Raw genomic sequence first — 27,820 nt, forward strand, 5'->3', positions numbered from 1 at the left:
TTATTCCTCGTATGTTTTGTCTTTTCTGTATTGTGCAATCTTTGTTTTCCAGTTTGTTAAACACCTTTGTTAAAAATCTTCCCATTTTAAACGGTGACATAGGTACACATGCATTGAAAAGACAAACAGCAGTGACATTTTTCATTAGTTTCATGTATTGTACATGCATGTTTTATTTTCAACAGTTATCATTCACTCCAACATTACATAAATTGGTCAGTTCCTGCCTTCCTTTAAACCTCATTCCTCCTCCTGAACACTGTTATGTATTGTTCCCAGAAAATTCCATTTATTTCTATGTAATTTGCTTCTTCTCTTTTCTAAAGATCTTGCCTCCAGTTCTTTTATCTCCTTTACAATATTCAGTACTTACTTCATTTACAGTTAGCTGGGTTAGATTTTTATTTTTATTTTCTAGTAATTGCTTGTTTGGCAGCCAGTAGCATTAAATTTGGTAAGGACTTAACTATATCTGGGCAATTCAGATCCAGTATTCCGGCTCAAAGGAACCATTTGTTTCTTCCAATATTTCTGACAAAGTACTCTGCTTAGATTTTTTTAATCTTCCAAATCATTACATTCCTGAAAGATCCAGTTGCCTCTTTGTTTCCCATCACACCCCAGCATTTGCTGTCTAACCGATGAAGCATTCTTTGAAGTCTGTTTGAGGTATAAAAATATCAGTGCATGCCTAACCGATGAAGCATTCTCTGAAGTCTGTTTGAGGTATAAAAATATCAATGCAAACATCCTAAACCTTCTGGCCATTGCTGTGTATTTTGGAGTGATAGAGATGCCCTCATATTGTTACTTTGTAAGTTGCCTTTACTTTCTCATATCCCAATCTTTTCTAACCTCCTTTTATTGAGTCTTATAGTTGTCATGCAGTATTTTAGGGTCTATATTAGATAAACGAAAGTTTGTCTTACCGAATGCTGACATGAGCGAAAATCCCAGAACCCAAAACCACAATTGTAAGATCGCGGGACAGTGAAGATGGGAATATTTGCCCTTTCCTCACTGTAGTGCGATCTCGGAGTTGGAATATATATTTATCGGGCGGGGGGGGGCAGCCCCCCACAATTGCAGTTTTGAGTTCTGGGATTTTCGAACATGTCAGCGTTCGGTAAGATAAACATTTGTTTATCTAATGTAGACCCGTATTCTATATGCCCTTCTAATTATGCCTTATTTACAGCAGTTTCTGTGCTAGATTCAACTAGAAACTCTAGCAGACATGGTCTTATTCCTACTGCTTTATCCCTTTCTCATTGCTTACAATTTGTGGTAGAAAAGACACCCTGTGACCTGTAGTCCAAACTTCTGCTTACACTCATCCCACCTTTTCCTCTGTAGTTATTTGCTCCTTGTACCTTGATTCATTTTCTAATATTCTCCAGTAAGTTTCCTCCCCATTGCCTATTTTCTTTACCCATGTTTGCAGTCATATTCCTGTTAGTAAAATTTAATTTCTCCATTCCTGTCTTGGCTTAGTTCTTAGAATATTTTCTGCTACTTTATGAATGCAGTTCTGTATAGTTGTTCTCCTTAAAGGACCTGCATCTAAAATCATGTTCTCTCAAGCCCCCTTTCATCATCATCCTTTTCCTCTTTAGTTTATAACCTTCTGATTTTGGTATGTTACGAGCCTTAACTGAGTAAAGTATCCCTTCAAATCACGGAATGGTAGACCACCTTGTTTTATGGGGAGAATCATATTATCCCACTTAACTATTCCCCTTTTAAATAAATTCTTTCATTTCTTTGTTAATTATCCATAACTTCTCCTCTGGCTGATAAAACGTATGTCTGACTAGCATATAAAGTTAGAAGTATTAAAAAAATGTTTTCACTTCTTTTGTCTTAGTATACTTGATCTTAATCGAGTTTTCAGCTTCTCGGTTTTTGTATTATCTTTTGCTTAGTCTCTGCTCTTAGCTGTCATAATAGAATCCTTTTTAATCCATATACGTAAATACTTCTTTTTATCATGTCCCTGAAAATATGTATGGGTACACAGTTTATACCTTTCACCTCTGTTTAATCTTCATTTATTTTATATTTTGAAAAGACCTGAAATTGTTTCAAAATGTTCCTCACGAAAATGTCCTTTTTATGGATTTATCAAGAACAAAATGATGTCCCGTGCAAGTAATGCCAAGTGTTCTTGATTGCTGTTCCAGTTGCATCTTTGAATTTGCGAGTCCTTTATTTTCTTTGCCAGTGACTTTAAATGTAAAGCATATAACAAAGGGAAAAGAGGACCCCCCCTGCCTAGTTCCCCTTTTCAAACGCAGCTTGTTGAAGACGATCCCTCCAACCTTAACTCTTTAGCTTGTTGAAGACGATCCCTCCAACCTTAACTCTTGCCTCTGACCCATCTTTAACCCTTATTGTATGCTAGTTAACCCTACATCTGTTAATTTTGGTGATACAATTTCCCATTGTTTTAGCTAGTATAGACATAAATACTTTCTAATCATGATTTAAAATTGAAATGAGTCTATATGAAGCTGGATCTGAAGGGTCTTTGCTCTCTTTGTGTAATACATCCACCACAGATTTCTTCCATCATTGTGGCACCCCCCCTTTAAAATATTGATGTGATGTTGTCCTGTCTCGCCTTCATTCTTACTAGTTGGGTTCAGATTCATCTCTGCCTTTATTTTCAAGCTCGAGGCCTTCTGCCAGTTCTTGATTAAATCCCTATCCCAGCATGCACTAAGAACCATCCCCAGATCTCGTTTGCCGCTAAACAAGATCAAGTGTTCGTCTGCTTGCTCTGGCTAAGTACAACCTTTTTGATTACTTTTCGGTTTACAATTCTTAAAAGTTTTGGATAATTGGATACTTTTCTGACTGTTATAGGTGAGTGTGTCTACTCGTGAGTTGATATTTTCGTATTTGAGCTGTTTCTGACTTTGGCCGTCATTTTTTTCGCAAGGCCTTGATTTTTCCCTTCCCGCCTTGTGTTAATCTGTAGTTACCTTATTAGTGAAACATGACTGCAATAGGATACCGCAGCACAGACACACGACAGAAATCAAGTAAATCCAGCAAAACTCCAATAAGTATAAAAACTTTAATGGTGAGTGCTTTCACAATCTAAACAGATTGCTTCTTCAGACCATAAAACACTCAGGGATAACCCCATTATTTAAAGAAGTAATGAAAAATGTTAATTAATAACAGCTAATCAAGATACTCTCCTATTAATACAAAATAATGAGACAATAAAACAAATTAAAAAGATATTATTTATAGATGTAGGATTTATGTTATACTTGATATAAACATTATGCATAAAACATACATCATATACTAATGATATTTAAAATCTAATTTTTTAAGTTTCTTAGCCTTGAGAACTGGTTTAAGGGAGACATAGTCATTCAGCCGTAGTTCACGATGTGCAAACAGGGAGAGGATCCAACGCAATTCCTTGCGTTCAGTTTCATTAATTAGATCCCCTTTTCTTATACGGTTTTGTATTACTTCAACTACCATGAACTTAAACCAGTGATCGCCTCCTTTAGAATTAATGTGCTTCGCTATTGCACTGTATTGAAGATTTTTTTTCGTGCACAATAATAATGATCCTTTATCCTTTCTCTCAGCTGTCTATTAGTTTTGCCTACATAAAATGCAAAACATATGATGCAGCATGCTAAGTAAACTATATTTTTAGTATTACAGTTTGCTTAAATCTTAAAAACAAATCTCTTGCCACTCTCTGGGTGTATAAAAATTTCACTTTCATCAATAAACTGACAAAATGCACATTTATTACATTTATTAGTACTACCAACTGTTGAAAGGGGTGGACCTATGCTTTTATTACTAATAGGATAACACGGCCTCCGTTTTAAAGATTTCTTATTTTTTATATGTAAAGTTTGGAGTTGACCCTATAAACTTTGACACTTCTGCATCAGTTTTCAAGATATGCCAGTTGCTATTAATAATACTTCTTGGTCTCATACTACCACTACTATAAGTAATAGTATATGGCACATTTAGTCTGTGTTTACCTTTTTCTGTAGCGCTTGAAGGAGTGGTGGAAAAATAAGGCTGTCCATGCCCTATTCTTTGTTCTCTAGCCATGGTGCAAGCTAAATCTGTCTTTATTTTCTTATATCCTCTATCTGGGAATTTAGATCTAACAACTTCTAGGCCTTTCTCAAAATCAAGTTCTCTGTCATGGAGCCTAGAATTCCTAAGAGCTTGCCCCTTAACCACATTTCTAAAAAATATGGTTCAGGTGCGTGCTAGTACGGTGTAAATATTAATTTCTATAACAATCTTTCCTATACATTTCAGTAGAGATATTATTGTTAGCAACTATGCATTGAGTACGTCATGGTAAATTTAAAAAAAATACTACTATTGTTCAGGGCTACTGCAAGCAGATAACACAAAAGTGATGATTGCAACAGTGAATACACTCGAACATCTAAATTTATGGTAAGTGTACACAACTGTACTTCAGCCAACCTCCTCCTGCAACTATAGGTCTAAAAGGGGGGAACCAAAGAATTTTTATATATTTTCGGCAGATCGTGTAGAGCAGGTACAAGAGGGCATTCAACAATAAAATATTGAAAGAACTCTTTAGTAATAACATTCTCTTGTAAACAATTAAGTGCCTTTAAATATGATTCTTCCATTAACTGATCTTATTTAACACAAAATTTTTATAAGTAGAGGCATATTTCAGCATATCATTAATAGAACTGAAATAAAACATCCTATCCATTGCAACCATAGAGCAGCCTTTGTCTGCCGGCCTGATAGCTATTTGTAAAGTTTTTAATGCTTCTTTTTCTCCTCTCTTAATGTTCTCAAAACAGGCTTTACTTTTATTATCTACACTAAACGTGATAAATTTGTTCTTCACAATTGAAACCTCTATGGCTGTAGGGAGGTTAGGAGTATAAACACTAGGCTTCCTAAACAAACAAGGTGCTTCTTGATCTTTTGAAGAGGAATACAAACTTTGAAGAGCCAAATTTCTTGCCAAAAGTCTTAATTCTAATAAAGTGTCTGGCAAGTCTGTCTGTTGGGCAGGAATAAAAGTTAAACCTTTACTCAGCAACTGTATTCGTCTGGATTCAACAGTCGACTTGAAATGTTCCAAATCAACTTTCGTTTGTTGTTTGTCACATTTTCTTTAATGTACAGACATTCAGGTCCTGCTCTGACTGTTTCTTTTTTATTCTGGTCCTTTTTGTAGGAGAGCCCCTGGAATCTTTCCTGTGTATTTGGAATGGTAGAGGAAGAGCTGCAAAAACTTGTTCCTCTGCATTGAGGAAACCTTTCTTGTGTACATCCGGTTCATACTCAATCCTCTCTTCCTGGTGGATACATTTCTCACAGCTAAACCCTCCCATCTAGGAGTTGCATACACTGATTGGCCACTCGAGGATGAAGGTACCACCTCATTTTCAGTTGAATTTCGCGGGTTAATCTTTACAAAAATGTCCATATTCTGAGTATTCTGCTTATTATTATTACTTTGCAATTCCCTTTGTCATGTGAACACATTGTGTTCTCGAAAGTCGTTTTGATCTCTTAACACTTTTCTCCTTTTTTGTTGCACGAGCTCACGCTCATAAACACACACTTGATCAACAAAGTCATTGTTTGTACCATTATACAATTCATCTTGAAGTCGTTTTTTATTTTATCACACAGTTGCTGCTCAATAGGTTTGAAGAAATCTACTAGTAGTCTTATATATGAAAAGCTAGTCTCTAGTTTGATTCTTTGCCAGCTAGCAAGTAACTCCGGATATATCGTTCCATATGTCGGCATGTTTAAAGATGCGTAAACCTCTCGGCACAATCCTTAAGGAGCAACAGGCTTCCATATGAAGCCTCTGGCATTGTAACCATTTTTAAAGATGCATTTCATTTTCCAGTTCTCTTAATTTCTCTCTAGTCCTTTGAGCCTCAGATTCATTACACTCAGAAGTGGACTGTTCAGTTAAATTATCTGTGAGCAAAAGGGGGTTTACCTCTGTTCTCAGGAAATGAGACAGCCGATCATTTCTCTCTTTCTGTCTTAGTTGCCTAGGATCATAGTCCAGTTCAATGGAAGCCACATTCCCTTTTGCCATGCTCACCAGTGTTAAAACAAATAGACACCCGAACAAAGAAAATAACACCGGCAGTATGCTATGCAAGGCAACAGAAGTAAAACATGACTGTAATAGAATATTGTAGAGATTTTTTTTTTAAGAATTCAGCAAACTGTAATACTAAAAATATAGTTTACGTAGCATATTGTGTCATATGTTTTGCATTTTATGTAGGCAAAACTAATAGACGGTTGAGAGAAAGGATTAGGGATCATTATTATTGTGCACGAAAAAATCGTCAATACAGTGCATTAGCAAAGCACATTAATTCTGAAGAAGACAATCATTGGTTTAAGTACATGGTAGTTGAAGTAATACAGGACAGTATAAGGAAAGGGAATCTAATTAATGAAACTGAACGCAAGAAATTGTGTTGGATCTTCTTCCTGTCTGCACACCGTGGACTAGAGTTGAATGGCTGCCTCCCTTAAACCAGCACTTAAGGCTAAGAAACTTAAATAGATTTTAAATATTATCAGTATATGATGCATGTTTTATGTATAATGTTTATATCCAGTGTTATTTATAGATATAGGATTTATGTTGTATCTTTTTAATTTGTTTTGTTGTCTCATTATTTTGTATTAATGCATTTTCATTGCTTCTTTAACTAATGGGGTTATCCCGAAGTGCTCTATGGTCTAAAGAAGCAATCTGTTTTGATTGTAAAAGTTCTCACCATTAAAGCTTTTATACTTACTGGAGTTTTGCTGGATTTACTTGATATCTGTCGTGTGTGTGCTGGGGTATCCGATTACAGTGATGTTTTACTTTTGTTGCCTTGCACAGTTTATTGCCGGTGTTATTTGCTTTATTCAGACAACTGTTATTAGTGAAATAGTTCATTTAGTTTAGAGAACTTGTTAGCCCGTTTTAGTTAGAGGGCTTTTAACCCTACTGTTCTTGCCCTTTCCGTTTCTTTTTCTTACTAGTGCAGTTGCTGTTGTAGTATTGCAGTTCATTTAACTTAGAGAATTGTAACAGTGTCCATTTAAGTTAGAGGGCTTCATCTTTGTCTTTCTCTGTGTGTTCTGTGTCAGGGCCCGTTTAAGTTAGAAAGCTTAGTCTTTTGTTTTTTCCATGTGTGTTCTGTTTCCTCCATAGCTCGACCAGTTTAAGTTAGAGGGTCCAGCTTACAAAAAAAAAAAGTTTTCGTTGTGGTTTTCCTGTTGTTACCGTAATAACGTCTAGGAAGGAAACTAAACCATTGGGTTTTAAGAAGTCTGACAAGTGTAGCAAAAAGATGCCCCTTAGCAAAAAACACACTCTTTGTGCTTATTGTCTTAGGGACATCCATCTCTAGTAGTCGTGCTCCATTTGCCATTCGTTTAATCATAGAGCACTCTTGGAGAGGAAAAATAAATTGATCCTAAAAGGTCTTCTTAAAACCCCCTTCTCAGAGGCACTGAAAGAAGGTCCGGGTTCATCTAAATCTGATAAGTCTCAGTCTTCTAAATCTGACAAGTCAGACAAATCTGGGAAAAGACCTTCCTCTTCTACTTCATTGGATCCGACATACAAAATTCCTAGCTTGTCCTCCTCCGATCCGAAGGCTACTGGTCAGACAAATCTCCATTGGCTCTGACACCTTCTTGTTTGGTGCCAGTGGAGTTTGAACTTAGGAGACGGTCCCCAATCTTGGAGCTGGTCTCCCCTATTTTGTGATCTCCCATACTACAGAAGATGAAATCTCTTACCCCCTTGACTCGGTCTTCTAGGAGCCTTTCCGATGATGACATAGACTGGGTGAAACAGAAGCTCTTACAGACACTGGCGCTGGCAAAATTTCTGTTGGATCTGACCCTGAGGCCTTTGGATCCTACGTCTTCCACCTCCTCTGCTCCAAGTCCTCCTTCGATCCAACCTCTGGCTTCGGAGTCAGAAGGTCCAGAGTTGGTATTAGTGGAACTGTCTGATCAGAGACGCACCACAGGTTCCACAGTCCTGACCATGGTTTAGACGTCCTCAACTCCATCGGAGCTGGAGGAGTCTAGGAACCGACACTCTCCAGTCAGGTCTGGGGGAGGGGGTGAGTTGGACTGGAGAGTTGTGAGATCCGACTTTGTCTCTCAGGGCCTCTGTTCGGGTGAGTTCAGCTCCTACCTCAACCTCTGGTCCGTATTTGGTTCTGGAGGGTCCTTCGGCTTCTTTGGATCCCGTTATATCCTCTGATCAGGGACGGGGGCTTTTGAGGTAATGAGGAGTGTGCTGTCTCCACAGACAGGTCTGCAGTTCTCTCCGGTTATTCCTCCCTCCAGAGGATTGGTGCCTGCCTCTATACCCCTGCATCCACAGAGACTCAAAGATCCTTGACCTCGGGATGCCCCACAGGGCACCCCCCACTCTTCCAAAACCTCCCCAGAGTACCCTTCTGAGGAAATCTCTCGGAAGAGACTGTGGAAGAGGAAACAGTGAGACTCCCCAGAGGAGTCCATCACTTCTGATGTTGACCTTGATGAGGCAGAAGGGTCCCCTTGGTCACCTCCTGATGTCTCCTTTGGAGACATCCTGGAAATGCTAAAACAGAGAGGTGGCTGGAAGTCCTGTAGTCCTTTGGCAGAGGAGTCCATATAGTTGAAGGTCTTTGGCTGTCAACCTTCCACCTCTTGGGTGAACTCCGCCTTTCGATGAGCTCCTAGAATTAGTTTCTCGAAAGGCATGGGAGTCCCTGGATTCCGTGGAACCTATTCCTAGGAGGCCAAACAAATATATTACATCCCCGTCTGACAAATGTTTTCTAATGAAAGGAGTCCCAATTGATGCCATGGTTGTGGCAGTGAGCACTAAGAAGGATCTCTCAGAGACATCTTCTTCTGTCCATCCCCCAAACAAGGAATCTAGGACCATGGACAGGTGCAGAAAACTCATTTTCTTCAGCGGCTTTCTTTCTCAGATCGCTGAACTACCTCACCCACTTTGAGACTGCAGAGGATCTCCTCAAAGAGCTAGGAGATGCCCTCCAGGATTTAGTAGTTGAAGGGGTTACTATTAATGTATCTTCTCAGCTCACTACCTTAAATTCAGTTGTCAACCCCTTCATGAGACTGATTTCCTATGCAGCTGATGGAGCAAGTAGAGCACTGGGTTCTGGAGTTTCCCTAAGGAGACATTCTTAGATGCGCTTATGTGACTTCGCAGAACCCTTTAAGTCTTCCTTTTGTAAATGCCCCATTTGACGGCTCGTCTTTGTTCGGGCCTAAGATAAAGGACACACTTACCGGGTGTGAACAGGAAGGAAAGACTCTATCTGCTGTAGGAGTCCATTTTTTCCATTCCTACTAGGCCTTATCCCAAAGGTCAGAGAGGTAGTGATAAGATGTGGTTCTGGAAATCACAGAAATCTTTTCAGGGCACACACAGTAAAACTTCCCCCAGAAGCAGAGGGGGAGGTAATAATGGAAGACACCGACCTCGTGGCGGGGGGGGTCTGCAAAATCAGAGAGAGAGAGAATCTTTGGTAGGCCCTTTTCAGCACTCCTGAAAGAAGGCCCAACTGTCCAGCTCTGGAGGCAGTCGGGGGTCACTTGTCTTATACCCAGAAGACTGGTGACAACTAACAAAAGACAAATGAGTACAAGCCATCATATCCAGGGGTTATGCAATTCCTTTTTCCTTTCCCATCCCAAAGATGAAGAAAATTCCAGATGTTCCACCCAGTCAAAAGGAACAGGCAACTCTAGAAATTCAAAAGTTGCTAGACAAAAGTAATCCAAGAAGTCCCCGTAGACCAAGTAGGATCTGGAACTTACTCAAGATTCTTTTTAGTTCCAAAGAAAATGGGGGACTGGAGACCAGTTATGGATCTCAGCATTCTAAACAAATCAGTAAAGAAGACCAAGTTCCAGATGGTGGCACTGCTGTCAATACTCCCATTCCTAGGAAAAGACAAATGGCGACAGGCAATCCAGAAGACACCTGCGCTTTCGGCTGGGAGACAGTCACTTATAGTTTTAAGCTCTGGCTTTTGGCCTCACTACAGCCCCCAGAGTGTTCACCAAATGTATGGCAGTAGTAGCAGCTCACTTGAGACGTTAAGATTCTGGGTGTTTCCATACTTGGACGACTGGCTCTTAACCACCTCGACCAGTTATCTGCTAATCAAAGCCAAGAAAACAACCTTGCAACTCTGCTCCTGCCTAGGGATTACCATAAACTATGAAAAATCTGCATTAGTGCCTTCTCAGCATGTGGTATTCATAGGGGCAGAATTAAACTCAACACATTTGATGGGTGAGACTTCCAGTTCCAATCTCTAAGGTACCAAGTGAGGTAACTTCTAAGAAGGAAGAAAGCCCAAGTGAAGATGGTTCTCAAATCTCTAGGGATCATGGCGGCAGCTATAGTTTTGATTCCCCTAGCATGTCTTCATATGAGAATTCTTCAGTGGTTGCTATCCACTCAGTGGTCAATGCAGAAACTACCGATGTCTCACAAAATAATCATAACACTCCACTCAAGTGACTGTAGGTCGACTGTTCTCCCCAACCAGTGGCCACAGTGACCACAGATGCCTCTCAGATAGGGTGGGGAGGCATTATGTGGGAAAAACTGTCCAAGGCACCTGGCAAGGATCACAAGGCCCACTTGTACATCAATGTCCTAGACATGCGAGCGATGCTTTTAGCGTTGCAAGCACTCCAGGACACACTTATCCTGTGAACCATTGCAATCCAGACAGACAACATGTCAGTTGTATGGTATATAAACAAACAAGGAGGAACCTGATCTTACCCCTTTTGTCAACAGGCCCTGAGAGTATGGCAATGGGCAACCTCCTCCCAACGTTTTCTGATAGCAACGCACATCCTGGGGAAATCCAACGTGATAGCGGACAGACTCAGCAGAGCAATTCTGATGCCTCACGAGTGGTCTTTGAAACAGGATGTGGCAGAAGAAATTTTCCGAAAATAAGGCCAGCCTTGCTGCGACCTCTTTGAATGCCAAATTCAGCAGTTACTTGGACCTCATTCCCCCCTCTGGGGGGAGTCTCCAAGGGATGCATTTGTTCACGATGGGCCTCCTCTATGCCTTTCCCCCTTAAACATTCATTCCTAAAGTTGTTCAGAAAGCCAATTGTTTGGGAAAGGACTTGATACTCATCACTCCATATTGACCTTGCGTCAGGAACTCTCCACCCATCCCTTCAGACCCTCAAACTGACAGCATGGCTGCTCCAATTCCAGCGATAGCCAGGTTTTCAACCCTCTCCTCTCGAGTTAAACACATTTTAATCTCTTCTCATAAGGCTTCAATGAGAAAGATGTATAAAAGCAAATGGAAAAGATTCTGCCTATGGGCTACCAATAACCATAGTGATTCTTTTTCTGCTCCTATTAGTTTCATTCTGGAGGGTGGCGGCGGTGGTGCAGCGGTTAGCGTTTCCGCCTCACAGCAAGAGGTTCTCTGGTTCGATTCTCGGCTGGAGTGCCTTCTGTGTGTAGTCTGCATGTCCTCCCTGTGGTCGCGTGGGTTTCCTCCCACTTCCCAAAGACATGTAGTAGTTGGATTGGACACACTAAATTGGCCCTAGGTGTGAGTGTGTGCGTGTGTGTGCCTTCTGTGGAAGGTTGGGCGCCGGGCTGGCAACTCGACACTGTAAAACTCCACTGCCAATCATGAGGGACAGATTATTCGCTGTGGCGACCCCTAACTGGGAAAAGCCGAAAGAAGAAGAAGCTTAGTTTCATTCTGGACTTCCTAGCAAGTCTTTTCAAACACTGTGCAGCTGCAGCTACTGTTAGGGTTCAGCTAGCAGTGATCTTGAATTTTCATTTGGGAGACTCTGGCTCCAATATAATGTCTCATAATCTTTGCAAAGCCTTTCTCAAGGGTACGATGTTAAGACTGCCTATCAGAGACCCTCCAGTGCCATAGGTCCTAAATTTTGTTCTATCCCTCATAGTTTTTCCTTCATTCTAACCAGCATCAACTTTCAAATTAAAAGTTTTGACTTGGAAAATCATTTTCTTGATATTAATCACCTCTGCTAGAAGGGTGTAGAGAGTTGCAAGCATTGTCCATAAAGCCCCTTTATTCGCTTTTCCGTAGAGACAGGGTGTCCTTGCGAACAAACCCCTCCTTTTTACCTAAGGTAGCTTCAGAGACAAATTTGAACCAAAGTGTAGAATTAACAGTTTTCTTCCCAAGTTATGAAAACAAGGCAGAGTACATGTTACATCAACTGGATGCACATAGACATTTACATTTTTACCTAGATATAACTGCAGAATTCCGAAAATCTGATCAGTTATTTGTTTCTTTTTCAGATTCAAAGAAAGGATCCCCTGTCTTAAATGGCTGATTATATAATTTTATTTACAAGTCTCAAAATAAAAAACTCCGAAAAAGATTGAGGCCCATTCTACAAGAGCCACTGCAACTTTTTCTGCATTTCTGGCTAAGCTGCCAATTGACACCATTTGTGCTGCAGCAACATGGGCTAAACCACATGCTTTTATCACTCAGTACAAAGTTGATTTGGCCTCCAGGAATAGAGCCTCTTTTGAATCCATGGTTCTGATGAATATTCTCCCGTGAGCCACCCAGGATTCAGTGTGCTAGGGACACTGTCCCAACCTAGTAAGAATGAAGGCGAGATAGGACAACATCATATAAAGAAGTTATGTACTCACCATAACGTTCCATGTGTGTTGTCTATCTTCACCTTTATTCTTACACCCCCCCCTTTATTTATTTATTTATTCCTAGACCACCAGGTCTATACAAGTTAGATTACCTTGACATCAGTCCTTCTTCATCAGCCTCTGAATCTTTCCTTGGAGTACACATAACTTTATAATTAGGGCAAACAAGATCTGGGGATGGTTCTAGTGCATGCTGGGATAGGGATTAAGCCACAAGCTGGCAGAGGACCTTGAGCTTGAAAATGAAGGCTGAGACAGATCCGAGGATCGGATCTGAACCCAACCTAGTAAGAATGAAGGCAAAGATGGGCAACACACATGGAACATTATGGTGAGTACAAAACTTTTTTAAACAGAACATTTCTGATCTTTTATCACTTTATTCCCTGCCAACTTCTAGACTTGCACGTGAAATGCTATTTCTTTCTGTATACTTCTCTGCTGAGTCGTCATACTTCATTGTTTTCGTCTTATTTCTTCTATCTTTGCTGTTAATTGAGCATCTTCTTCCTTGAATCATGGCATAAGTGAGACTTTCATAAATATTTTCATTTGTGATTGTTTCATTTTCCATATTCCTCTGCTTCATATAAATATTCATAACATTTCTGTAATATTTGTAAAACCTTGGTAGGGCCTTTGGTTATTTTTCTTGTTATAGCTTCCTTAAGTTTGGGTTGCCTTTCCCTGTTGGTTACTTTGTCAACTGAATTTAGAATATTGTACAAAAAGCATTTTACGTAAGGGTGTATGGTCTTATTAGTTTGCCATTTTGATCTTAAGTTCACATTATTTTCCCCTTATACCTACCAGTATAACTGCAATCTTAAGTTATATAATAGTTTTGTCGTATAACACTTCTAGGACAAGAAGTTCTCTGCATATTTACTTATCTGTTATAAGAAGATGCGACTCCCTATAAATCACCCTCCAACCAACATTGTATTTTTTTAAAGTTGATGTATTTTTTGCTCCTGGTTGCTCCTTGTAAAGTTAAGCGAATGGATCTGTCACACCTCTCATCTTTGGAAATGTATTCATACCTTATAATCTGCATTCCTAGGATTTGTGATGCCCTTTCTGTACCATCTTTATTGTTAGCTGTTGGGCCTTGTTGTTACCATGTTTTCTTGTGCTGATGTGTTGTCCAGAATTCACCAAGTGAGTCATTAGTATGACTCCCCTTTTCCTGCTGGTTTTGTCCCTAATTGTGCAATCCACTGACTTTGCGTTTTTGTTACATTCTTGCCACACCTTGACACCATTAATTGTGATGACTTCACAGTTTTTTCCTGCTTGGTTCAAGCTATTCCCTTGCCACTAATAGATATTTGTTCCAGAATTTTATTCATAAGCCAGGCTGTTAACCATTGTTTAGGAGTAGTTTTCATTTTTTTGGCTATCTGCTCATTTCCTTTTGTTATAGGGTGTTTTGTCAGTTATGTGTTAAATATGTAGGATTTTTTTCACATTGACCCACTGTATTTATTGAGTAAGTTAAATGGGACTAATCCTAGTGAGGAACCTGTGATAATTCACTGGCCACATGTAATTCTGATGTTGTCATTTTCATTCATTCTTCAATGAATAGGTCTTGGATCTGGCTCAGCCGCATTTCTTTCAGACTCTTAGATCTGCCTGTTGAGTTCCTCCCTTTAACCATAATGTCCCAGACCCCTGTATTACCTCATATCTTGTTTGTCACTCTTACTGTATGGATGTGGATCATGCTTTCTTGAGCTCTGGGCTTCGTTTATTCACTTATTTGTGAGTAAAAAGTACAATTTTTTTCTCCCTTTTTCTTTTATTTTCATGGTTATACTTCTTTATTGCCTGCCCTCTCTTTACTTACTATTGTGTGTTTGGTGTCTTATCTTCCTTCCCGCTACTACCGGGTATTTCTCGTTACCATTGTTGGTGTTTCTTTCCCTTTTGCTAGAAACTTTCTTACCATCTTTAGGGTAATTATCTAATACTATTGCTGGTATTTTTCTTTCTTTTCTTCTTGCTATACTGGTGTTAAAAAAAAAAAAAAAAGGCTATCCCCTTTCCTTTTCTTTCCTTTAAGATGGCGGAAAAGCCAACAGGATTTAAAAAGTGCACTTCCTATGGGCATAAAATACCAAACTCTGATGCCCAAGTGGAGTGTGTCTGTTGTTTAGAAGCAGTCCATCTTGAAACTCCTTGTCAGATCTGTGTGTGTTTCAATTCTGGGGCCCTGAGTGAGTGACACAATAAGTTAGTGTTAAACGCTTTATTGCCTGCTTCTGCTTCTTCCTCTTCAGCTTATTTCTCAGGGGCTCAACCCCCCACCAAGAAATGTAAATCAACTATGGAGCCCAAAGGGCATAGAAAACTCTTTTCTGTTTGGTCACCTAAACCTGCTTCTGCATTGGATCCTCCTGCCAAACAGCCTAAGTGTTCAGATCTGACTTCTTCTGATCCGACATCTGGGACATCCAAGTTCCCTCAGCCTTGAATTTCCTGCTTCTCTCCAGAGCCTGTTTCCCCTAGGCTTTGATCTCCAGTCTTATAGGAGACACCCAAAAGATTGTCCCATCCTCCTTCCAGTTCTTCTGTCAGGTCCTTCTGAAGCCTATCTGAAGCAGATGTGGATAGGATAATGAAGTTTCTCAGAGCTCAGATCCAGATGGGGGTTTTACCGACTCTACCTCCCATCAGATCATTTAGCCTTCAACCTGTGTCCCATTCTGTTGTCTCTCCTGTGATCCATCCAACGATTTTGGAGCACTTGGATCCGAGAGCCCAGAGATTAGAAATGTCGGATCAGAAGATTACTTCTTTGGCTCTGTGTCCCTGACTTGTTTGGTGCCTATCCCCATAGAGGAGGATGAGTCACGGAGATGGAGTCAGCGCCAGATCTGGGGGGGGGGGATATCTTTGACTCTGAGTCTTTCAGAGACATCGCTTCCCCTAGGAGCCACAGCATTAGACAGCTGGGGTTCAACTCCTTCTTCACAGCAGGAACCTGGGCAGGGTCTGAGCTTGGCAGCACCTGGAGTTTTGCCTCCGGTGAGGCTGGCAATGGGTTCTCCTGGTCCTTCTGCTTTCAAGGTGGTGGACAGGGCTTTATCTCACCTGAGAGTACATTCTACTCTTGCATCTTCAGATCTTACCTCCATACCTCTTTTGTATCCAACTTCTGAGCTTCATCACTGTATCAGGGCAGCTGGCCCGTATGAGCTTCCAGGCAGTTCCTGCACAGGAGCTTCCTCTATCTTTCGATGCCTCTCCAGATCATCCCACTGTGGATGTCCCCCAGAAGAGATTGTGTAAAAGGAGTCGCACATACTCCCCTCAAGAATCTTTAACCAAAGACGCTGACATTGATGAAAGGGAGGGGTTCCCAAGACCTCCACCAGAAGGCGTCTCATTTGAAGACATTCTAGAGATCCTTATCCAGAAAGGCGGATCGTCTTCTGACCTCCCTTCCCAAGGAGGAGTCTGTGTTCCTAGAAACCTTCGGGTCCAGCCCATTTATATCTTCGGTTACCCCACCACGAATGACCCCATAAAGCTTGTGTCTCGCCAGGAGTGGGAGGAGCCAGATACCATGGAAGCATTTCCATGTCTCGCAGGCAAGTTTCTTGCTCCACCCAAGGACAGGCTTCATTAGAGTAAAGAGAGTTCCCATGGATGTCAAGGTTGTGGCAGCAGCCAACAGAAAGCAGCTAGTCAAAAAAAAAATCTCTTCTGTTCATCCTCCTAATAGAGAGTCCAGGGCAATGGACAGGTTTCGAAAGCATGTTTATGCCTTAATGATTTTTGCTTTACAGTTGCTCAACTATTGGCATATTTTACCAGATTGCAGAGAAACTTGATTAAGGAACTTTAAGTCTTTTACAGGGTCCATGTTGGTGGAGGAACTTAAATATTTTTCTTCACAGCTGACTACCCTTAGTCTGTTTCCAAGGCATCCATGAGGTTAACCTCTCATGCAGCAGAAGGTTTCCTAATGGGTGATGGGTTCAGTCATAGCCATCCATTGATGTGCCTGGATAAGCTTGTGTGACTTTGTGGAGTCCTAAGTCTTCTCTCATCAATGCTCCCTTTGATGGATCTTCTTTGTTTGTCCCTTTGTTTGGGGTGGGGCATTTTTTGGGGAGGACTGTCCAAGGCATGTGGTCCCTAGAAGTGACCAATTTGCTTATCAGTATCCTAGAGATGAGGGAGGTCCTTCTAGTGTTGCAAGCTTTTTAGAACTCTCTTCCTCTAGGAACAATTAATATCCAAATCAACATGTCAGTGGTTTGTTACATCAACAAACTGGGAACCCAGTCTTACCCTCCTTTATCGAGAAGCAATAAGAGTGTGGCCTTGGACAATTTCCTCCAACTGCTTTCTTCAAGCAACAGACATGCCGGGGAAATCCAGAGTGCTAGCTGCCAAACTCAGAAAGGCTATTTTGATGCCTCATGAGTGGTCTGTCAATCAAGCTGTGGTGGAGAGAATTTTCCATCGATGGCGTCAACCTTGCTATGATCTCTTTGCCTCTCCCCTCAACAACAAATGTAACAGGTTTTTTGCCGTAATCTCCCCGCTGGGGGAATCACAGAGAGATGCACTGGTCCATGTTTGGCTCTCCTGTCTCCATTATGCTTATCCCCACTTACCCTAATCTCCAAATTCCTTCAGAAAACACTTCAGTTGAAGAGCAAGGTTATCCTCATTGCCCCCTTCTGGCCTTGTAAGGTGTGGTTCCCCTTTCTTTGGTCTCATCTCCTGTGTCCTCCTTGGACAGTGGATCCCTCTCCATATTTGATCACCCACCCCACAGTGATGGCTTACCTGGATCTTCAAGGAGTGAAGTTGACCACATGGTTTCTCCAGTTCACTGATGGCTAGACAGCCAAGGCTTTCTTCCCCAGTTCACTTCATTTAGTTATCCCAAAAATTCTTCACTAGAAAAGTATATGACTAAATGGAAGAGATTTTGTTATTGGGCTCATCAGAGAGAACTGGATCCTTTTACTTCACATATCCTTGCTGTTTTACATTTTCTTTCTTCAGTTTTCCAAGAAGGAGCTCATTTTTCCACCATCAAAGTTCAACTAGCAGAGATTTCCAATTATCACACTGGATAATAATGCTTTCCCTCTAGCTTCAAGTTGTGCAAAAGCCTTCCTTAAAGGTACCTTTTTGCTTAGACCTCTGATTAAAGATCCTTCTCCAGCATGGGACCTTAAACTTTTATCGTAGAGTTTGACTCGGCCTCCTTTTGAGCCCTCAGCCAAGTCTGATCTCAAGTTTCTTTTTTAGATAAACTTTCTAGTGGCCATTATTTCAGCTTGGTGATTTTTTGAACTCCAAGCACTTTCTGCAAAATCACCTTACATGAGCTTTGACAACGATTGGGTCACTTTAATAATTCTTCCTTTCTGCTTAAAGTAGCCTCTGAGGCAAACATCAGCCAAGTGATCAGTTTATCTGTGTTCTTTCTTAATTTTTCTAATAAAGTGAATACATGCTTCACCTTTTAAATGTGGATAGACAGCTTTGTTTTTATCTTCATAGGATGAAGCTTTTTAGAAAAACTAATCGGTTTTCTCTCCTTTGCCCCCAGTAGATTGGGAAAACCAGTCTCAAAAGTTGGTTTAGCTAAATGTTTATTCTTTATGAGGTTTGCCTTTACTGAGACTTCCAAAAGCTCACTTCACTAGATCCATGGCTACTTCATCTGCTGTTTGGGCTAGAGCATCTATTGATGATATTTATGCTGCAGCCACTTGGTCCAATGCTCATATATTTATTGCTCATTACATATTGGATCTCATTTCCAATACAGCCGCGGTGGTGCAGTGGTAGCATTGTTGCCTCACAGCAAGAGGTTCTCCCGTTCGATTCTCGGCTGGAGTGTAGGGAATGCCTTCTGTGTGGAGTCTGCATGTCCTCCCCGCAGTTGGGTCGGCGTTCGAAAGACATGCGTAAATGGGCATGCCTTCGCTGAAGGTTGAACGTCGACCTGGCACCTCGGCGTTCATGAAAATCTACTGCCAATCATTAGTGGACCGGAGTTCCGCTGTGGCGACCCCTAACCGGGAAAAGCCGATAGACAACAACAACATATTGGATCTCATTTCCAGCAGCAGAGCTGCATTGGTTCTGCAGTACTCGGGAACATCCTTCCATGGGGGCCATCCAAGGTTATTGTAGCTGGGGACTTTGATCCATTTGTTGAGGAATGAATGAAAATGACATCATCAGATATAGTGAGTAGTAAGTACATAACTTTTATAACTATACATCTGTGTTGTTCATTTTCATTCTTCCAGAACTCCTTTTTCATTTGGGAGTGATTTATTTAATTAATTTATTTGTTTTACATTTGTTGACCGTGTTGGTCCGACTGAGCTAGTGGCTCATTTTCACTGGAGACACGGGGAGAAAAGCTCCACAGTGAGATAAAATTATAGATCAGATACAGAAACTTAAAATACATTCACGTTACATACTCATAAAAATAAAATAAAAACATAAACATTTTCAAAAACATTATATACACAGTTTGCAGTGGTATTGAAGTGATGTTAAGGAACCAAGAAGCACTATTGTGAGACAAACATTTTGAAAAGGTAATGCACATCAGTGATGGACTCAGTGAATCAAATATAAAGTAACTTAAGATGTACACTCAGAGGTATAATGCAGGGGGTTCTTGGCATTAAACTAGGTTAACGCTGGCAAGAAATAAAAAGAGGAGAGACCATAACAGGTGGTAAGGATAGTCAAATCAACAGTATAACACGTGTTTATAGTGTATTCAAATAATAAAGGGAGATAGGAGAAAAAAATACTGAGGAGGAGAGATGAGAAATAGGAGGTTGAGAGAAGGGAAAAGAGTAGATGAAAGGAAGATGTTAGAGGAAAAGTGCAGGTAGAAAATTAGACCGTGGAAGAAGGGGTGTGAAAGGGAGTTGTGGGAGGGTAAAGGCAGAGGAGAGAGAGAGAGGGGTCTTGAATATATAGGAGAAAGAGGGTCAGGGGGGATGAGTGCAGTGGCAAGACCAGTTTTTCTTTAGGTATCATAGGATCTGATAGAAATATTGGAACCATTGTTCTTGTTTGAGCCCCTATTCTGCCTTTATCTTCCATGTGGGCTGTAACCTTTTTCTGATAGAGCAGCAAATTCGATCTGAGGTGATACACTGGTCTGGGGCATAATGGGTAAAGGGAGGAGCTTGAGAGTCAGATCCACGAGTCCAAAAGAAATGCGGCTGAGCCAGATCCGAGTTTAGATCCAAGACCCATTCATTGAGGAAGAATAAAAATGAGCAACACAGATGTTTACTTTAGTCTATTCTAGCGTTGTTTCCAGACTGCTGTTTCTTGATGACTCTAGATCTGAAGGACACTTGTATTCCTTTTGCTGTCAATTTCAAGAAATGTTTTTGCTGTGTCTGGCTTACATTATCAGATGTTCTTCATATTTCACTGTTGCAGTCATTACATTTGGGTAAACTGCTGGCAGGTTGCCCTCAGTCAGCCTGATTAACAAAGTCTTGGGTCCTGCGTCGGTTGCTGTCCCTTCTTCCTTGACATCAGGTCGTTAGGGGTATAAAACATGCAGCCAACGCCATTTAGTCTTTCTTGCCGTGCAGTGCCCAAAGCAGAAGCAGTTTGCAAGTGCCGGTCGGCCGACTCCCGAAATTTTCATTTTCGAGTTTCAGAACCAAAGTCTTCAACTTAAAGCTAAGTACCCCGTTGGGGAAACTTTTTCTTGCTCCTTACCGATGTCAGTAAAAGTTAATAATTCCATTACTTGTGGGAAGCAAATACATCATAAGGATTTCCATTTGTACTGTATTCCTTGCCTAGGCCCTGACCACGACGTACCTTGCTGTCGGTTTTGTGCTTTATTTAATCAATGCACTATTAAACTTCGGTACATTTTTGCATCTAAATATTTTGGCTCACGCTTCAATTATCCAGAAATGTTGTCTGTTAGCAATCCGACTACTGGAATACCTAAAAAACGCAAAGAAAAAGACAGAGACAGGCCGTTGAGATCCAAAATTGCCGATGAAGCTTCTCCTAACCAGTCGCCAGTACTCAATGAGGTGCTTTCGCAACCCCTGATGCCCACTAATTCTGATTCGCAGGCCTCTACAGAGACCCATTCGGAGTCTGGTATGCCACGAGATGCTTCAGTTATGGAACCAGCGGATGTCTCTACCTTGGATGGGTCTGGAGCCGCTGTGCAGGCACCAGCTTCTGAGGGTGTTTTTAGGTCTACAGATTTGTATATTAGACCAATGCCATCTTCAAAACTAAGGCCAAAATCTCGACCTATGTCTAAAAACCGATGCCTAGGCCACATGTGCAGGCCCCTATGCTAAGAAACAAATGATTAAAATGGCTGAAGATTTAATTACTCTGATCGGGGGTAGTCTACCCCCTCCCTTCTACAAGGCCTAGGCAAGTTATTGACTATGAATCCTCTGAACAGGATTCTAGTTCTTCTGATTCTTCTAATGAACAGGAATTGTCTATACCTACTTATGAGGACTCTGATGCAGAAGATTCCATTCCTTTTGCTTCTCTCCCTGAGGATTTTTCTTTTGGGGAAACTCTGCATACCTTAAGGGAACATTTCCACTGGGAAAGTTAGGATTTTTCTGAATCTAAAAAGAGACTTAGGGATTTCCTCCTTCTTCCTCAGCATAGGCCTTTGGCTATACCTCCTGCTCTAGACATTGTTGATATTTTTTCAGAATTTAGTATGGTTCCTGATTCTCTGCCTCCGACTCCTTGTAAGCCAGACAGATACTACAGGGTTCCTGACTCCCACAAATTTCTTTTCAAAAATCATGTTGAGTATCCTGAAACCATTTCTCGGGGTCCCTAGGGCATTAAGGCTTCTACTGCTAAAAATCCTGCCCCTTCTGATAGAGATTCCAGGGCACTAGATAGATGGGGTAAGAAGGTTTACACTTCTGCAACCTTGGCAATCAGGGCTTTAAACTGTCAATTTCATATGTTTGAATATCAACAGTATATCTTGGGACTACTTAAACAGAAAATGATGTTTATTTCTGACTGTGTGGAAAATAAAGATTTATAGGATCTATTGCATTCAGCTGAACAAGCTGGAAAACATACTTTGCAATGTGGTTTTGATTCTTTGGAGGCCTCTTGCAGGGCTGCTGCAACTGGGTCTGTGCTAAGAAGGCATGCTTGGCTCAAAGAGCAAACTCTGCCTGATCATGTTAAAGTGAAATTGCTGGATGCTGCTTTACAACAGGACCGTCCCTTTGGTAATAGGGCTGAAGAAGTTCTAAAAAAGATGGAATATAAAGTTAAATCTATGCAAACTGTGAAAGATTTCTTACAGGTGCAACGACCAAGATTTAGTAGGCACCGGCCTTCTAAGAACTGGTCCTTTCCAGTTCCTTCGAGAGCCACTCAAGTCAAACCCAGACATTCCAAAGGCACCAGGTTTCAGTCCCAAGGGACTTTCAGAACAAAACAATGGGGTGCCTCCTCTTCCAAATCCTGAAACAACAAGACACCTCCCTATATACCAGTCTCAGTGACTTCCCTTTACATTTACCAAGCACTTGCCTTTTAGCTGCCCCTTTGGGGGGGAAAACTGGCTCTTCATGCAAGAAACTGGCAACTTATAACCCAGGACAAATGGATTTTAAATATAGTATCCCAGGGATACAGATTGCATTTCCACATGTTGCCAATTCCAAACGGATGGCCAGACCTGCCCCCAAATCAGTGGGCAGAGGCCCAGAAACAAGTACTTTCACCTCATGAGCATGGCAGCTATTCATCCAGTACCAGAAGAGGAAAAGGGACAAGGTTTCTATTCAAGACTTTTCCTGATACCCAGAAAAGACAAATCTTGGTGTCCAATTCTGGACTTATCTACCCTGAACACCTTTCTGGACATTCCAGAATTCAAGATGCTGACTCTTCACCAGTTACTCCCTATGCTAGGCAAAGATGCCTGGCTGGCTACTCTAGATTTAAAAGAGGCTTACCTGCATATCCCAATCAGGGAATCTTGCAGAAGATACCTCCGCTTCAAAGCAGGCTACTTGCATTGCCAGTTCTCTGCACTGCCCTTTGGCTTGTCTGCTGCGCCCAGGGTCTTTACAAAGTGCCTGGCTCCAGTAACTGCATTTTGCAGGCAAAGAAATATTCAAATATATCCATACTTGGACGATTGTCTAATTCAGGCAGAAAACAAGGACATTCTTCTAAAACATATGGCGTTTGTAAAAAGGGTTCTAACTTGTCTAGGGTACACCATAAACGAAAAGAAATCACAACTGGTACTCTCTCAAAAAATTACATTCCTGGGTGCAAGCTTGAATGCAACTGCCCAGATGGCTTACCTTATGCCAGAAAAGCAAATTTCTTTGGTGACTTACTTCAAACAGGTGGCCACAAAAACCCTGCTGTCTGCAAGACAAATTCTGCAAGCCTTGGGGTTCATGGCCTCCTACATTCTTCTAATTCCATATGCAAGACTGCATATGAGGAAACTTAATGATGTTATGTGATCCTATCTCGCCTACATTCTGACTGATGGGTTCGGAGCCGATCCTCGGCTCCGACTCTGCACGCTTATGCCAAAGAGCGAAGTCTCTTATTGGCTGAGCTTACTATATCCCAGGATGCACCACTACCAGTCCCCCAGATCTCGTTTGCCGCTAACAAGCAAAGACGTGGTCTCGAGCTGGCTGAGCTAAGTAGTGCTTTTTTCACTTACTTTCCTGTCAGGAATTTCCTAAATCTTCAACAAAAAGCTGTTTTAACAGCTATCTCGTGTTTTTGTGTTTGAGTGAGCATTTTCTGTAAAGTTTTTGTGTAGTGAATGCGTTTTTTCTGACTAGAGGTCCCCTTTGAGTTTAAGGGCCTTCCCCTGTCAGTTCGTTGTTGTTCAAGTCCCGTTTTATTTAGGGGCTTTTGGACCCCTTTGGTTATTTTTGTATATTTGTGACAGCCTTTGTTTTTTAAAAAAAAAAAAAAAAAAAAAGAAAATAAATTTTTCTGTCATTGTTAGTGTGTTTGGCTTTTGGCTAGTTACACTAAATTGGTTGCCATAATGTCACAGGCTCCTAGGCCTTCAGGATTTAAAAAGTGCACTAAGTGCAGTTTCAAGATGTCAATAACAGATGACCATTCTCTCTGTGTGTACTGTTTGGGCACCAAACATTTGCAGGAGTCCTGTAGCGTGTGCCACGCGTTTTCCTCGAGGGTCCTCCAAGAGAGGAAACATAAGCTTATTTTAAAAGGCCTTATTAAACCCTCATTTGAAGAGGCTTTAGCTTCCTCTCCTTCTCCTGCAAAGAAGAAAAGGGCGTCGGCTCCGACCAGCCCGTCGGAACCGACCGCCAAAAGACATAGGCAAGTTTCTCCTTCGGCTCCACGGACTTCGGAGCCGAGGGCGGAACGGTCTGCCTCGATGCCTCCAGCCTCGACTCCTCTGGGTTCGGAGCCGGCTGGGGCCACGAGAGGCGGATCATCTTCATCGGCTCCACTGATCTTGGAGCCGATGAAGGTTGTCCGCTCAGACACTTCCTCCTCGGCGCCGAAGCCCTCTTCGGCACCGATGGAAATTGGTTTGGACACTCCTTGGCGCCGATAATTGTCGAGTCGATTCGGAGACGGTCCCCTAGTCCCTTGGAGCCGTTGGAGAGGCCTACTCGGACCCATTCGGTCTCTTCCAGGTCATCAAGGATGTCAGATTCGGACATAGACAGGGTACTCCAAAGACTTTTCCAGTCCCCAGTCTTTCAGAAATTTGTTTCGGCTCCGACCCAATTGGCTTCGGAGCCGATAGCCCATTCCATTGCCATTCCTCCTCCGATCGCTTCGGCTCCGTCGGAGCGGGTGCTGATGGAGCCAGTGGAGATCCTAGGGTCGGCTCCGACCCTTACTCCAACCCCGGCCTTCGGGTCCGAGTTTAGCACACGGACTTCTTCGGCCGGACCCGGGGGTGACGTTTCGGGACCAATCCTGTCGGTTCCAAGCCTCCCTCTCGGTGCTTCGGCCGCGGGACTTCCGTCTGCTATCATGGCTCCGGAGACTGGACCCTCCCAGGATTCTGGGGGTCCGGCCTTCAGAGCTATGAGGAGTGCCTTGGCCAAGTCTTCTTCAGCCATCTCTACGGTTTTACCTGCACCTTCCCTGGGCATGGAGACTGGGTCTTTGGCAGTTCCCCTATCTCTAGGCAGCGGAGCCCCGGGGCTTGAGGTTACCCCACTGGGGTTCCCTCCTCCTGAGGGTCTTCGGAGTTGTCTTGGAGGAGCCCCAAGGAAGAGATCGTGCAAGAGGAAGCACGTGGACTCCCCCGATGAGTCTCTTACATCGGACACTGATCTTGATGATGCGGAGGGGTCCCCAAAGTCGTCCTCGGATGATGTCTCATTTGCAGACATTCTAGAGATCCTCAAGCAACGAGGCGGCTGGAATTCCAAACCCCCTCGGCTGATGAGTCGGTGTTCCTCAAGGCCTTCGGGGCTCAGCCCTCCGCCTCCTGGGTGTCTCCGCCCTTCGACGAGCTCCTGGGTTTGGTTTGTCGGAGGGCGTGGGAACATCCAGATACTGTGGAACCAGTGCCTTCTCGCCCTAACAAATTTTTGTCTGCCCCACCCGAGAAGGAGTTCTTAACAGGCGTGGCTGTAGATGCCATGGTGGTGGCATCTGCTACCCAGCAGGACGTGGCAGAGGCTTCAACGTCCGTCCATTCTCCTAATAAGGAATCTAGGAGCATGGACCGCACGGAAGCGCACCCTGACTTCAGCGGCCTTTACTCTGAGGTCCCTGAATTATTTGGCACATTTCACCAGACTACAGAGGGATCTGGTCAAGGAGCTCTCAGACTCCCTCTCAGGTAACCTACCTGAGCAGCTAGCCCAGTCGGTTAGCTCTCAGTTGGCTATCCTTACCTCGATTTCTAACTCGTCCATGAGGCTCATTTCATATGCGCGAAGGGCAGAGCGGCAGGCACAGGCGTGGCTCACGGAGACAAGCCTGGCTCCGTTTAATGTCATTTCGGAGGCCTTCAAGTCTTCCTTTGCCGACGCTCCCTTTGATGGGTCCTCTTTGTTTGGACCCAAGGTAAAAGACACTCTTACCCGCTGTGAGCAGGAGGGAAAGACTTTATCTGCCGTAGGAGCACGATATTCCAAACAAAATGAATCCACTTAGCCTTGCCAAAGTCCTGCGAATCCAAAATAAGCAAAACAGAAAAAAGATGGCAGGACACTGCTGCTGCTCAATAAAACTTTTAATAAAAACTTTAAAACAAGTAAACGAAGTAATCCAAATGCAGACAAAATGAAAAAAGGTTAGCGCTTTCGGGTTACACCCTTCATCAGACAACAAACACTGCATGCACATTCTTTTTAAAAAGAGTCACAACCAATGAAAACCTTATAGGTCAATGAAACACACGCCTCCTCAGGAGTGTGGGTTTTAAAGGAATAACATCATTTAAACCTGGGGGTAGGTGTGCCATTAAATCTATAATCCATTTAGTTTCATCCAAGGCAGTCTGCAGCCTGACATCCCCCCCCCCCGATTGTTCATTCTAATGTTAACTATCACTCTAAATGAAAAGCTGTGTGTTGGATGTATGCATATATGCCTATACAAGGCATTGCTGTCATCCCTATTCCTTATACTTCCTAAATGTTGTAGGATTCTCACCTTAAACATATTTGTGGTCATGCCCACATAGAAACTGGGGCATTTTGTGCATTCAGCCAAATAGACCACATTTGAGGTCCTGCAAGTGGCTCTACCTTTGAAAACAACATTCTTCCCGGTGGTTCTGTGTGTGAAGTTAACCTCTTTATTGATAAAGCTGTCCTATCTATCAAACCACCGTACTTGATTTTTCACAAGGATAGAGTATCACTTAGACCTAATCCATCTTTTGTCCCAAAAGTTTGCTCTAATCTCTGTCTCCAACAATCTTTAGAGCTACCAGTTTTCTTTCCAAAATTTTCAAACAAAGCGGAATACACCTTCCATACATTGGATGTTCACAGGCAATTGCGCTTCTATCTAGATAGGACTCAGCAAATTCGGAAAACAGATCAATTGTTTGTGTCCTTTTCAGATAATAAACTGGGTAAAACCATCACTAAAGCTACTATTGCCAAATGGATCAGAGATTGCATAACTCAAGCTTATTATTCCTCTTCAAATAAGCAACTTACAACATCTGTCAAAGCTCACTCTACTAGAGCTATGGCTACCTCTATTGCATTCCATTCCAAGCTCGCTATTTCTGAAATTTGTGCTGCGGCTACTTGGTCCGACCCGCACACTTTCATTTCCCACTATAAATTGGATGTGGCATCTAAAGGACGAGCATCATTTGGTTCCACGGTACTCAGGAGTGTTTTCCAGTGAGCCACCCAGGATTTAGGTGCTAGGGACGCTGTCCCATCAGTCAGAATGCAGGCGAGATAGGATCACATAACATCTTTTAGTTATGTACTCACCATAACTTCAGATGTTTGGGATCCATCTACATTCCTAATACCCACCCTCCTTCCCCTGCCTTGGAGATCAGAAGAGATTGAGCGGTTTGGGTTCTACTGTTTTTATCTTGTATCATCTATCAATGTTATATAAGCAGTGCATGCGTGTGTGCATGTATGCGGACAAACTAGATCTGGGGGACTGGTAGTGGTGCATCCTGGGATATAGTAAACTCAGCCAATAAGAGACTTCGCTCTTTGGCATAAGCGTGCCGAGTCGGAGCCGAGGATCGGCTCCGAACCCATCAGTCAGAATGTAGGCGAGATGGATCCCAAACATCTGAAGTTATGGTGAGTACATAACTAAAAGTTTATGGAGTCAACATTGTCACAGCCTGGAAACAATGATTCCTGTCATACCTTGCCTGCAACTAGAGTTCCTATGGTGGGCAGAGGCCTGCCACCAAAACAAGGGATTGTCATTCACACCACCCCCTGCCGCCCAAACCCTAACTATAGACTCATCAGACTATGCTGGGGGGCTCATCTGGCAGGGAAGTGCATTG

General features: G+C 42.3%; 1 protein-coding gene across 1 annotated transcript in view; it reads left to right on the forward strand.

Moving 5' to 3' along the window:
- NAA16 (N-alpha-acetyltransferase 16, NatA auxiliary subunit) overlaps positions 1-27,820 on the forward strand; it is a 2,694,704-nt gene that overhangs the window by 701,200 nt on the left and 1,965,684 nt on the right. The window lies entirely within an intron of this gene.

Source organism: Protopterus annectens, chromosome 5.part0, assembly GCF_019279795.1.
Source record: "Protopterus annectens isolate FY-2018-M chromosome 5.part0, PAN1.0, whole genome shotgun sequence".
Lineage (NCBI taxonomy): Eukaryota > Metazoa > Chordata > Ceratodontiformes > Protopteridae > Protopterus > Protopterus annectens.